The sequence below is a fragment of the Catharus ustulatus genome, chromosome 27, assembly GCF_009819885.2.
Source record: "Catharus ustulatus isolate bCatUst1 chromosome 27, bCatUst1.pri.v2, whole genome shotgun sequence".
NCBI classification, from domain to species: Eukaryota; Metazoa; Chordata; class Aves; order Passeriformes; family Turdidae; genus Catharus; species Catharus ustulatus.
The window spans coordinates 2,076,888-2,091,310 of NC_046247.1; positions in this window are offsets into that span (position 1 = coordinate 2,076,888).

Genomic DNA, 14,423 nt, shown 5'->3' on the forward strand with positions numbered 1-14,423 from the left:
ATGATCTTTGGAGCATCCCTGGGATGCAGCAAGTGCTGGGCTGCACAGTCCATGGATTTTGGAGCATCCCAGGATGCAGTGAAGGCCGGGATGCTCTGCCCGAAGCTCTTGGATCATCTCTGGGATTGCAGTGAGGGTTGGGATGCGCTGCCCACAGCCTTTGGATCATCCCTGGGATGCAGCAAGGGCCAGGATGCGCTGCACGTGGATTTTGGAGCATCCCAGGATTGCAGCGAGGGCTGGGATGCTCTGCCCACAATCTTTGGAGCATCCCTGGGATGCAGTGAGGGTCAGGATGTGCTGCCCACGGTTTTTTGAGTATCCCTGAGATGCAGCAAGGGCCAGGATGCGCTGCACGTGGATTTTGGAGCATCCCAGGATGCAGCAAAGGCCGGGATGTCCTGCCCGAAGCTCTTGGATCATCCCAGGGATGCAGCGAGGGTCGGGATGTGCTGTCCAAGGCTCTTGGGTCATCCCAGGGATTGCAGTGAGGGTCGGGATGTGCTGTCCAAGGCTCTTGGGTCATCCCAGGATTGCAGCGAGGGTTGGGATGTGGTGCCCACGGATTTTGGAGCATTCCTGGGGTGCAGCAAGGGTCAGGATGCGCTGCCCACAGAATTTGGATCATCCCAGGGTTGCAGTAAGGATTGGGATGCTCTGCCTGAGGATCTTGGATCATCCCAGGATGCAGCAAGGGCCAGGATGTTCTGTTCACGATTATTGGAGCATCCCTGGGATGCAGCAAGGATCAGGATGCACTGCTCAGTTTTTGGATCATCCCAGGATGCAGTGAGGGTCGGGATGCACTGCCTGCAGAGTTTGGAGCACCCCAGGATGCAGCAAGGGCCAGGATGCGCTGCCTGATGATCTTGGATCATCCCAGGATTGCAGTGAGGGTCGGGATGCTCTGTCCACGATTGTTGGAGCATCCCATGGTCCCACACCTCCCTCTGTCCCAGATTATTCCAGCCTGGCTTTGGACATTCCAGGGATGCAGGGGCAGCCCCAGTTCCTCTGGGAATTCCACCCCAGCCCCTCACAGCCAGGAATTCCTTCCCAATATCCCTTCAAATCCCAGTTTCCATAATTTAGAAGCCATTCCCTGTGTCCTGTCCCTCCATCCTGTCCCTCCCCAGCTCTCCTGGATCCCTTTGGGCTCTGAGCTCTCCCTTCCCTTCTCCAAGGGAACATTCCCAGCTCTCCCAGCCTGGCTCCAGCCCTGGAGTCTCTGCTATTTGTAATAAAATTGTGCCAGACAAGCCCAGAGCTCAGTGAATTAATGCAGGGGCTGGATCAGAAGCAGGAGGCAGGAGGGAATTGAACATTTTCCCTTCATCCTGGAGGCTGTGACAGGGCTCCAGCTGCAAAATCACACCTGGGAATGGCAGAACCAGAGGGCTCCGATTTGCTCCAACACCCCTGGCACAACGGGGCTGCTCCTCAGAGCAAAAATTATCTCCAAAAAAAGCGAAACTGCACCAGCCTGCGCTTAAAAATGAGAGTTCAGGGCAGGTGAGGCCACTCCCGGATTTATTCCAGTGCCCAGTTCCTCTCCCTGCTTCCTGCAAGGAGCGGTTTGGGATCTGAATCAGCTGCTGGGAGAGGATGAAGCTGCTCAGTCACACCCCCAGAGCTGCTCTGGCCTTGGAACTCCTCCACTTTCCATGGTTTTTTTAATTTGGTTTTTATGTTTTTTAATTTTTTTTTAAATAAAAGCTTTGAGAGGAAAAAAAAAATCGTAATTAGACTCATTATTGTGGGATATTGTTGAGGACACGTAGGAGGGTTTTGAAGGAGAGTTTAGACACAAATAAAGATAAAGAAAAGGCAGTTTTAATCCAGGCAAGGGTTCAAAAAAGAATATTAAACCCTCCTGCTCCAAATTGAGAGTTGTTTTTAAAATCTGGGGGTTGGGGGAGAGTTATTTCCCACCAGGTGCCAACATCCTCCTCCTTCCCAGCACATCGGGACTGGGAGAGGAAAGTTCTCAATTCCTCCTGGAATTGTTGTTCCAGCCCCAAAACTGACCCCAAGCTGTCACAAACCTGACAGCAGTGGCAGGATGGGAGGGTTTGAAGGAAAATCCTTACAGGGGAGGTGAATAAAATGAGATTAAATTCTGTTACTGTCCCTTGGTTGAAGGAAATCCCAAAAAACGAGATTTGGGAGAGTGCAGAGGTGCAGGAGGGGGTGAGGGTGGGCAGAGCAGGGTTTAAAGCTCATTTCCCCTCGTTTTTAGCAGATAAAGCAGGGGCTGGGGGGTGGGAGGTGCTCCCCAGCCCTGGCCATCGCTGATGAGATGATTTCGGTGTTTCTCACCAGATAAAATCCAAAGTGGCCAATTCGCACCCAGATCTGCACATCCAGACACGTGGCTTCCGTTTTAAACACGATTAATCCCTTAAATCCCAGACTTTTAGGAGCCAGTGATGCCTAAGGATGGAGCACTCACGGGGAGTCGCAGGGTGAGAAAATTTCCCTGAGTTTCTACCCATTTTGGGAGAGATTATTTTCTTTTTTTCCCCACTTTTCCTCTTTTTTCTCTCCATTTTTTCCATTTGGGTCTGTGTTTGGAGGAGTAGTTTGGAAACATTTTGGTCCTTCCACTGAGAGCAAAATCCCAGATCAGCCCCAGTGCAATCCCAGTGCAATCCCAGTACAATCCCAGTACAATCCCAGCACAATCCCAGTACAATCCCAGTACAATCCCAGTACAATCCCAGCACAATCCCAGTACAATCCCAGTACAATCCCAGTGCAATCCCAGTGCAATCCCAGTACAGTCCCAGCACAATCCCAGTACAATCCCAGCACAATCCCAGTGCAATCCCAGTGCAATCCCAGTGCAATCCCAGTACAATCCCAGTACAATCCCAGTGAAATCCCAGTACAATCCCAGTACAGTCCCAGTACAATCCCAGCACAATCCCAGTACAGTCCCAGTATAGTCCCAGTGCAATCCCAGCACAATCCCAGTACAATCCCAGTACAATCCCAGCACAATCCCAGTACAATCCCAGTACAATCCCAGTGCAATCCCAGTGCAATCCCAGTACAATTCCAGCACAGTCCCAGTGCAATCCCAGCACAGTCCCAGTGCAATCCCAGCACAGTCCCAGTGCAATCCCAGTACAATCCCAGTACAATCCCAGTGCAATCCCAGTGCAATCCCAGTACAATCCCAGCACAATCCCAGCACAATCCCAGTACAATCCCAGTAAAATTCCAGTACAATCCCAGCACAATTCAGGATGCAGCAGCCAGGGTGAAGGAAATGGTTTGGCATTATTTGATAATTCAGTTTTATATTAAAAATAAAAGGTGGAACAACCCTGTGTTCCTTCAGCCTGCAATCAGAGGCAGGGCAGGTGTGAGGAGCTCAGCCCCAGCCCCCCTGGGATTATTCATTTGTGTTGGATAATTCACGGGAGCGCTCTGGAAATGGGGGCCCCTCTGTGTAAACGGCCATGGTGCCCCAGAGCTCACCTTTCCCTGGACAATGGGACAGAAATGAGAAACCAGCCCAGCCCCAGCTCAGGGACAGCCTCGTCCCACCCTGACTTCCCATGCTGCAGGACAAACTGTTCCCTTCCAGCCCACGAGGCTCCAGAGAGCTCCAGACCCTCACCTCAGGATTCCCAGTCTGTCCTAGAGGGATCAAAACCCTCATTTCAGGATTCCAAATCTGTCCTAGAGGAATCCAAATCCCTATTTCAGAATTCCCAATCTGTCCCAGTGATCCAAACCCTCACTTCAGAATTCCCAATCTGTCCCAGTGATCCAAACCCCCATTTCAGAATTCCCAGTCTACCCCAGTGATCCAAACTCTCATTTCAGAATTCCCAATCTGTCCTACAGGGATCTAAACCCTCATTTCAGGATTCCCAGTCTGTCCCAGTTATTCCAACCCTCACTTCAGAATTCCCAATCTGTCCTAGAGGGATCCAAATCCCCATTTCAGAATTCCCAGTCTGCCCCAGTGATCCAAACCCTCATTTCAGAATTCCCAATCTACCCCAGTGATCCAAACCCTCACTTCAGGATTCCAAATCTTTCTCAGAGAGCTCCAAACCCTCATTTCAGAATTCCCAATCTACCCCAGTGATCCCAACCCTCATTTCAGGATTCCCAGTCTGTCCCAGTGATCCAAACCCTCATTTCAGGACTCCCAATCTGTCCTAGAGGAATCCAAATCCCCATTTTAGAATTCCCAATCAGTCTCAATGATCCAAACCCTCATTTCAGGACTCCCAATCTGTGCTAGAGGGATCCAAATCCCCATTTCAGAATTCCCAATCAGTCCCAGTGATCCAAACTCTCATTTCAGATTTCCCAATCTGCCCCAGTGATCCAGACCCTCACTTCAGGATTCCCAGCCTGTCCCAGTGATCCAAACTCTCATTTCAGAATTCCCAATCTGTCCCAGTGATCCAAACCCCCACTTCACAATTCCCAGTCTGCCCCAGTGATCCAAACTCTCATTTCAGGATTCCCAATCTGCCCCAGTGATCCCAACCCTCATTTCAGGATTCCCAGTCTCCCTCCCAGCGTCACCAGCTGCTGTCCCCAAGGCAAAGGGACACAGGGACAGCTCCCTGCTCTTCCTGGGTTTCATTTCCCTGTTGTGCCCCCCAGACCATGGGACCCTGCTGTGTGTGGGAGGGGGATTCCCTGCCCAGCCATGCCCGTTTTGGGGGGCAAATGTGGTGCTGGAATTTATTCCTCGTTCCCAATTAATTGGTGGCTCCAGCAGGAGGCTGGGACTGCAAAAAATCACTGCTGGAGGGACTGCAGGCACCCCAAAAAGGCACTTCTGAAGGGGCTGCTGATGCCTGGAAAGGCTGAGCTGGAACAGAGACTGGACAGAGCAAAAGGGATAAAACAGGAATTTATTGAAAGAATAAAATAGGAATTTATTGAAAGGCTAAAATAGGAATTTATTGAAAGGATAAAATTGGAATTTATTGAAAGGATTCACCTTGGGCAGGGCAAGAGCCTGGATGGGGCTGCACCAAAATCAAACCCAAGACAGATCCTGAGTTTTACACTTTTAAGTTTTGTTTCATTTACATATTGGGATTAATTATCCAGCCACAACCCCAGGCTATGAAGTCTCGGTTCCCTTTCCCTCACCATTATTTCTGCCTTTTTGGGTACAGGTTGTCCTTGATTCTCCAGCTAGAAAGGAATTGCTTTGTCCAACTCCCCTGTGAAGAGAATTTACCAACACCCAACTAACACCTTACTAACACCTCACGGGAAGTTTCAGAGTTACACACCAAGCAGTAGAGATTCTGAAAAACATAAAAGCAAAATCCCCAGGCATCACTGCCCTTGCGTGAGTGAAGGTTTGGGACGGAAGGATTTGATAAAGGAAAGGTCCTGGATCAGGATTTGATTGCCCTCAGCATCCCCTTGCACGCACCAGCCCCACACAGAATTTTAACCCCAAACCGCAGAGTTTTATCAACCAAAGGGTTTAAATTCTGACCTCACCGGGATGAACTCAGCCGGGGCGCTGCAGAGCTTCCCAAACAAAGGCTCCTTCCCATCCCGTCCCTCTGAGTCACTCCCGGCTCCGCCGACCCCACCCAGCCCGGCAGCCTGGGGAGGGTCTCCCCGCTTTGATGTCCTTGGCTCAGCATCCTCACCCTCCCCTGCACCTGAGAAAACATCAGCAAAGCTCCTTCCCTCCCTCTTCCCTTCCTTCCCTCGTCCCTTCCCTCGGGGAGGTTTTGTAACCCAGCTCCCGATGATGATGGATCAATTAAACAGTGCTGAAGGGTTTTTGCCTCTGTTCTGAATCAGACGTTGCTCCTCTGATGGGGAATTGTTCGGGTTCTGGAGAGCCCTGAGATTAAATCCACTTCCCTGGATCCCTGGAAGTGTCCAAGGCTGGGTTGGACCCGTCTGGGATAGGGGAAAGGGGTGGCAGAGCACGGATTTAAGGTCCTTTCCCACCCAAACCATTCCAGGTTCCATGGTACAATTCCATTCCATGATTCCATTCCATGATTCCATGCTATAATTCAATTCTATAATTTCATTCTATGATTCCATTCTATAATTCCATTCTGTAATTCAATTCCATAATTCCATCCCATGATTCCATTCCATGATTCCATTCTATGATTCTATGCTATAATTCCATTCCATGATTCCATTCTATAATTCAATTCTATAATTCCATTCTGTAATTCAGTTCCATAATTCCATTCTATTATTTCATTCTATAATTCCATGCTATAATTCCATGCCATAATTCCATTCTGTAATTCCGTTCCATAATTCCATTTTATTATTCCATTCTATAATTCCATTTTATTATTCCATTCTATAATTCCATGCTATAATTCCATACTATAATCCCCTTCTTTAATTCCATTATATAATTCCATTCTATAATTCTATGCTTTAAATTCCATTCTAAAATTCCATTCTAAAATTCCATTCTATAATTCCATGCTATAATTCCATTCTATAATTCTATGCTTTAATTCCATTCTAAAATCCCATTCTAAAATCCCATTCTATGATTCTGTGCTATCATTCCATACTATAATTCTAATCTATAATTCCAATCTATAATTCCATTCTATGATTCCATGCTATCATTCCATGCTACAATTCCCAGCACAACTTTTGGAGGAAGTTTTTAATGAGCACTGGAGAAACATTCCAGCACCAAAAACCCATGAAACTGCACTTCTCACTGAAATCCTCTCCCTTCCCCAAATATGTTTGCATTTCTGGCATTTTTAAATCCCAGTTGTGTCCGTTCCTTCCGGTGGGGGCAATCCCGGAGCACTGAGCTGTGCCAGAGTTCAGGGATCTCTGTCCTTGTCTAAACTTTGCTCTGCAGGCCTTGTTTGTGAGCTGTCTGAGAGGAGCAGGGAATCAATGGGGCATTGTTCAATCAATAATAAAAACCAGACAGCACCAGGTTCCTTTCGATCCCAGGTTTTTCCCAGATCAGAATTCCTGGGTGGGGTCAGGGATTCATCCTCTGTGGGGAGGAATTGAAACTCATCGAATTAATGCCCACTGACACCGCAGAACTTGTCATTTGGGGCATCAAAACCAAAACTGGGATTGTGCTGGGATTGTGCTGGGACTATGCTGGGATTGTGTGGAATCATGCTGGGATTGTGCTGGGATTGTACTGGGATTGTACTGGGATTGTGCTGGGATTGTGCTGGGATTGTACTGGGACTATGCTGGGATTGTGCTGGGATTGTGCTGGGATTGCACTGGGATTGTGCTGGGATTGTGCTGGGATTGTACTGGGATTGTACTTGGACTGTGCTGGGATTGTACTTGGACTGTGCTGGGATTGTGCTGGGATTGTGCTGGGATTGTACTGGGATTGCGCTGGGATTGTGCAGGGATTGCACTGGGATTTCACTGGGATTGCACTGGGATTGCACTGGAGTTGTACTGGGATTGTGCTGGGATTGTCCTGGGATTGTGCTGGGATTGTCCTGGGATTGTCCTGGGATTGTGCTGGGATTGTACTGGGATTGTACTGGCACTGTACAGGGATTGTACTGGGATTGTACTGGGATTTCATGGTATTGTGCTGGGATTTCACTGGGATTTCACTGGGATTGCACTGGGATTGCGCTGGGATTTCACTGGTATTGCACTGGCGTTGTGCTGTTACCCAGTCCCTCTGCAGCACCCCCCTCTCCCAGCCCCACAGCACAGCTCCAGCCCCTCCCCAGCTGTGGGATCCCCCCGAGGAGCTGGGGCTGCCCCGTCCCTGTCCCATCCCCGTCCCTGTCCCCGTCAGAGGCAGAGCTGGGCTCCGTGGGATCTGTGTCCACACAGAATCCCCCACCCCTCGGCCCCTGAACCCTGAGCAGGGCAGCCAGGGGCTCCCTCTGTTTTTCCAGGCATTTCTCTCCTGGCCTGGCTCTGATTGTCTTTTCTAATCTCTTGGCGTCACGATCAGAGTGGAGAAAAAATAAAAGGAAAACAGCAAAAAATAATAATAAAAAAATTCTCAACAAAAAGTTGCTCGGAGTTGGCAGAGTCCCAGCTCCCCTGGCTGCAGGGATGAACGCTCTGCCCTGTTCCAGAGCTTCTGAATATCCCAAAAATGCTGCAGGAAAGGTCACTGGAAGGGAGTGGGATAACCCAAGGCATGGCTGGGGCACCCCAGGAAAAGCTGAGCCTCGGGATCCCATTCCCACCCCAAACCCTGCAATGATCCCAGCAGGGTGAGGGGCAGCACACAAATTAATGATCTAAAACTGAAATGAATGATACAAAACTGAGGTGCTGGGATTACAATTTAATATTGGGATTTTTGTCAATGTCACTGGTATTTTCTGCCTGGTTTCTGTTCCTGGGTTTTTCAGCCTCTGCTCTCACCTTGTCACCTTCTGTCCTGGTTTGGAGGACAGGTGTCTGCTGAGAAAGGCAGGAGCCTCGCTTTGAAATGGAGAATGTAAACCCCCTCCCTCCAAATTATTATCATTTTGAAATCAAGGGGCTCTCAGGCAAAGATATGGGAATAGGAATAACAGTTCTTTACTAGGGAAATTAAAATAGAAATACAGAATTCCAAAGAACAACCCCAAACCCTGCCAGAGTCAGAATCCAAGCTGACAGCCGTCAGTCAGGCAGGGTGTTGGCAGCAGTCCCATCCCATGGTGGCTGCATCCTCCTGCAGTGACAGATGTGGCTCAGTTGGAGCAGTGCTCCTGTACAAGGTGCAGTTTCCCTCCGGAGCTCCAGTGGGGATGTGGAGCAATCCCGTTTCCCTCTGGAGTCCAGTGGAGAAAGGGCTCCCTTAGTGTCCCAAAACCTCTGTTTTTATCTTGGTAAGAAATGTTGGGCTCTTCCCCCTGGCTGCAGCAACTCCCAATGGGATGCAGTAATTTTATCAGTGCCACAGTGGGACTCAATGGCCATGAGCAGAAAATGACTGGCTGGAGGAAGGGTGGGGTGTGAAAAGATAAAGAACACTGCCCCAGCTGGTTTATAAACCATGGCCATGAACAGGAGATATCCCATGGAGATAAAGAACACTGCCCCAGCTGGTTTCAATGGATGCTCTCTTGGATATTTCCCTGTTCCTTTGGACATTTCCCTGCTCCCTTTGGACATTTCCTGCTCCTTTTGGACATTTCCCTGCCCTGAGCTGCTGAGGGCTCTCCCCCATCCTGCTGGGACAGGAAAGTTTGTGCAGCTCCCCCATGGATCTGCTCCATCATTTCAGCATTCCTGGTGCTCAAACCTCCCCAAATCCCCAAACTTTCCATGGAACCATCTTCTGTGTGCCCTGCTCCTTTCACCTTCATCCCCCTGGGTGCAGAACCAGAGGAGAATCCCCTCTGTGCAATTAATGCCCTTAACGAGCCCGTTTTAATTGCATTATTGCCAGTTCTATTTCCAGGCCCCACAATCTGCTCGCTCTGATTCCAATCAAATTTCTGATTCTCCACACTTGGCTGCTGCTTTTCCACCCTGCTAAAAGTGGAGCTCAAAATCAGCATTAGCACCTTGGAAAGGACATTTAGGAGAAGACAAAACCTGATTTTATTCCCCCCTCTCTCCACAGCCTGGTTTTAGTCTCCCCTCAAGCCAAGCAGGTGAGCAAAGCCTTTTGTTTGGAATTTTCCTGCACCTCTGGAAGGGTTAAATCCGAGCAGGTAGGACCCAAAAAAATCTGGGAATTATCCCAGCCATCCATCCCTGCCTCAGTTTCCCCCCTGCCCAAGATCCCTGCTCCAGCAGTGACACTGGACTTGATGGAAGAAAATGCAATTAAAGGGGATCAGCTGCAATTAAGCAGGATCAAAACAGTTCCCCTCCCACTTAAACAAGCAAATTAAGCCAATTTTTTTGTGCTTTGTGCCCATTTATCAGCTGTTTCCATGGAAACCCTTGTTGTCCTCCGTGCTGTGTCTCGTTTGTGTCATGGTAACACCCTGTAATCCTGGTCCCATTGTCCTGGGTTCCGTGCAAACGCTCACAAGGGAGACCTTTAATCTCCAAATCTCGCAGGTCTTCACTTCAACCCGCACAAATTTATCGTTCTTCTGGTGGTTTGTCCCACACAGGCTGAGTTTTTCTCCTTCCTGGCTCGGTCTGACTTGGGTTGGAGTGGAAGAATCAATATTTACTCAGCAATTTGCAGCCCTTCAGCTGAACTGGTTTGGAATCTCAGCTCCAGTGAAAGTGCAGCGAGGCTGTTCCTTCTGGCAGGAACTTTGTGGGGTTTTGACTTTGAAATGGAGTTAAACCCCAGCAGTTCCAAATCCTGGCTTTGCAGGGCTCCTGTCTGAGCTGATTCCCGTAATATCCCAATCCCAAATTCCTGTGTTCCCTGACAAACCCTGTGTTTGCTGCTGGGGGAGTTCCCGGGGGTGAGGGATGCCCTGGAGATGCTACAGGGATCTCACCAGGATGAGGGAGGAGTGGAATTTGAGTTCCTGGGTCTTTGTGCAGTCACTGTGGAGGGGATCAGACTTTCTGGCCCCTGGAAAAACTGGATTTTTCATGGAGGAAATTATCTGCTGAGTTAATTTGGTGGTTTCTCTTTTACAGGGAAATGTTGGAATAATTCCAGAGGAGGCCACGGAGAGCTGGAGCCCCTCTGGAGCTGAGATGGGAGAGCTGGGAATGTTCCCCTGGAGAAGGGAAGGGTCCAGGAGAGCTCAGAGCCCAAAGGGGATCCAGGAGAGCTGGGGAGGGACTGGGGACAAGGGATGGAGGGACAGGACACAGGGAATGGCTTCAAACTGGGAAAAGAGAGATTGAAATGGGATTTGGGATGGAATGAGGGTGGGGAGGGGCTGGGATGGAATTCCCAGATTTGCTGGGGCTGCCCCTGGATCCTTGGAATGTCCCAGGCCAGGCTGGAGCACCCTGGGACAGTGGGAGCTGTGGGACCCACGGTGGGACCAAATGAACTTTGGGATCCCCTCCAACCCAAATCATTCCAGGGCTCCATGTGCTGCTTGGATGGGATTTTGGGGAGGAACTCCTGGCTGGGATGGAATTCCCAGAGGAGCTTCTGGATCCCTGGAATGTCCAAGGCCAGGCTGGAGCACCCTGGGACAGTGGGAGGTGTCCCTGCCATGGCTGGGGTGACTTTTAAGGTACTTTTCAACCCCAACCATTCCAGGATTCCCAGATTCTGGGATGTCAAAACCTCTCTGCAGAATTCCTGGAAGGCTGGGCTGCCATTCTTTGCAAACAAAATCCCTTGATTTGTCCCCCCAGCCCAGGAACCACGACAGGAACCCCCAGCAGCTTTTCCTGGAGCTGTCCCAGGCTCTGGAAGCCCCTGGGACACCTGGGCACGTCCTGGGGACATCGCTGGCTGCGGGTTCTGATCCACCCTGCACTTCCTGCACATCAGCAGGGATTGCAGGCCCTTGTTGTTTCCTGCTCTCCCAGGGAAATTCAATATCCCAGCAGAGATTCCAGGGCTGCTTTCAACAATTAATGGTCAGGAGAGCCCAGGAATAGCTCTGTGCTGCTGCTGCTTTGATCTGGGGAGCACACAAAACTCAGAGGAGTCTCTGCCACACAAAATGTCCCCAGTGAGGGTCTGATCCCTCAGGATTTCAGCTTTTCTATTTTATATCTGTTTGTAACCCTGCAGTTCTTCAGTGTGTGACCCCAAACTCCACACCCAGTGTCACTGCTGCTCTCCCATTTGGGGCACACACAACAATTCCTCTCCAGGCTGGCAATCAAGGACACCTCACTGCCTCAGGGCCAGGGATGGAAACAAAAGTGATTGGGGCAGCAAACTTGGGGTGAATGACTTCATTACCTGGAGCTGTAATTGGGAGATTGACCCCAATGTGCAAATGGACCAAACTTATCAAAGTGTGAAGCCCCCATGACCCATTGTCCATTTTTGGGTGCAGCTTTGTCTGCCCTAAATGTACCTGTAAACAATAATAAGAGAATAAATAATATAATAATAATAATGACATAATAATAATAATAGTAATAATAATAATAATAATAATAATAATAACAATAAATATTATTATAATAAAAATTATATGTAATGAAGATAATAAATGTATACATAAATATAATAAATATACATATAAATATAATAAATAGAACTGCTTTTTATTCCCTTAATTCTATCTGGCTCTGTTTTTAGGTAGCCCCAAAATGCATCAGGTCCAGCATCTCCCAGCTTGAAAAATAACAAAAGTTTTGCTTTGAGCACGTGAAGCTTTGCAGGAGCAGGCCCTTGCTCTGTTATTTGTTTGGCTCTGGTGTTGCAGAGGTTTCCTTAGCAACTACTGTATCCTTTTACAGGTCATTGTTGGTGACACACATTGACGTGGGGATGCTAAAAACGATGGCACCCAATAAAAATAACCCCGGTGATGACCCCGTTTCCTTCAGCAAACAGCAGCAGGAGCCACCAGGAGCCAGCCAGAGGGATTTGGGATTTCTCTCTGGAACAATGATGCCTGCAGCCTCCAGCAGCACCAACTGCAGCCTGGCTGCAGCTTGCAAAGGTCAAGAGGAAAATCTTCCATCCTCTGCTCTCCGTGCCTGATTCCAGCGTTTGCAGGCACAGAAATGCTCCCTGGAATCTCTTCTAAAAACCAGGATGTAATTTTGAACACGGAGAAAACATCTCTTCGTTGTGTTGTTGTCCTAGTTTGGAGGACAGGTGTCTGCTGAGAAAGGCAGGAGCTTCTCTTTGAAATGGAGAATGTAAACCCCCTCCCTCCAAATTATTATAATTTTGAAATCAAGGGGCTCTCAGGCAAAGATAAGGGAATAGGAATAACAGTTCTTTACTAGGGAAATTAAAATAGAAATACAGAATTCCAAAGAACAACCCCAAGCCCTGCCAGAGTCAGAATCCAAGCTGACAGCCGTCAGTCAGGCAGGGTGTTGGCAGCAGTCCCATCCCATGGTGGCTGCATCCTCCTGCAGTGACAGATGGGGCTCAGCTGGAGCAGTGCTCCTGGACAAGGTGCAGTTTCCCTCTGGAGCTCCAGGGATGATGTGGAGCAATCCCGTTTCCCTCTGGAGTCCAGTGGAGAAAGGGGCTCCCTTAGTGTCCCAAAACCTCTGTTTTTATCTTGGTAAGAAATGTTGGGCTCTTCCCCCTGGCTGGAGCAGCTCCCAATGGGATGCAGTAATTTTATCAGTGCCACAGTGGGACTCAGTGGCCATGAGCAGAAAATGACTGGCTGGAGGAAGGATGGGCTGTGAAAAGATAAAGAACACTGCCCCAGCTGGTTTATAAACCATGGCCATGAACAGGAGATATCCCATGAGATAAAGAACACTGCCCCAGCTGGTTTATAAACCATGGCCATGAACAGGAGATATCCCATGAGATAAAGAACACTGCCCCAGCTGGTTTATAAACCATGGCCATGAACAGGAGATATCCCATGAGATAAAGAACACTGCCCCAGCTGGTTTATAAACCATGGCCATGAACAGGAGATATCCCATGAGATAAAGAACACTGCCCCAGCTGGTTTCAATGGATGCCCATTAGCAGAATATCTCCCACAGAGATCAGGATCACTGCCCCACCCTCAGCAGATGGGGATAGAACAGAAACCTTTGATCACACCCTGTGTTGTAACCCAATACACTTCTGCAGAGTGAAATTGAGCCATGGGGAACCTAGGTTTAGGTTAAATCTAAATGAGGTTTAGATTCCCCAAACAGAGATTTTTAATCCAAGGAAAACCCGTGGGTGAGAAGGGGCTGCCTGCACAATTCAGCTCCTCTGTGGGGTAAAAACTCTGAATTTTCTTCACCAACTTCATAAAACCAGAAAACCACAGGATGGTTTGGGTTGGAAAGGACCCCAAAACCCACCCAGCCCCCCTGGCCATGTCTGACCCTGAGGACCCCATGAACTTGGATCACTAAATCCATCAATGCTTTTGGGAACACTTTGGCCAGAGGCAAAGGGAAAGAGGGAGCAGAGCCATTGCCCAATGTGGATTTAATAGGAGGCTGATTTTGGAGTAAACACGGGCAGAGGAGTGGATGCTGGGCTGATAGAGCCAGGCCTGGCCTTTGCTGGTACCGGTGGGAGCTGGTTTGGAGCGAGCCTGGATCTCCTTTATCCATCTGACATACCCTGCCGTGGAATTTTGGAGCTTTTCCCATGGAAAATTATGACTTTGCAGCAAAACCTGATTATTTCCCAGTTTATGATTTTTATTTTTATTATTATTATTATTATTATTATTTCTGACAAGGATTTGAAGTTTTTTGTTTACAGATCAGCCTGGGTTTGCTGTTCTCTGGTGAAAATATGAAAAGCTCGAGTCGAGCAGGCCTCGCCTGTGTGGTTTCAATTTAGTGTCAAAACTCCAGTTTGTACAAGGAGATGAGAGAAGAAATTATCAAAGGAATTTTCTCCCAGTCCCACAGCCTGGAATTCCCTGGTTTAA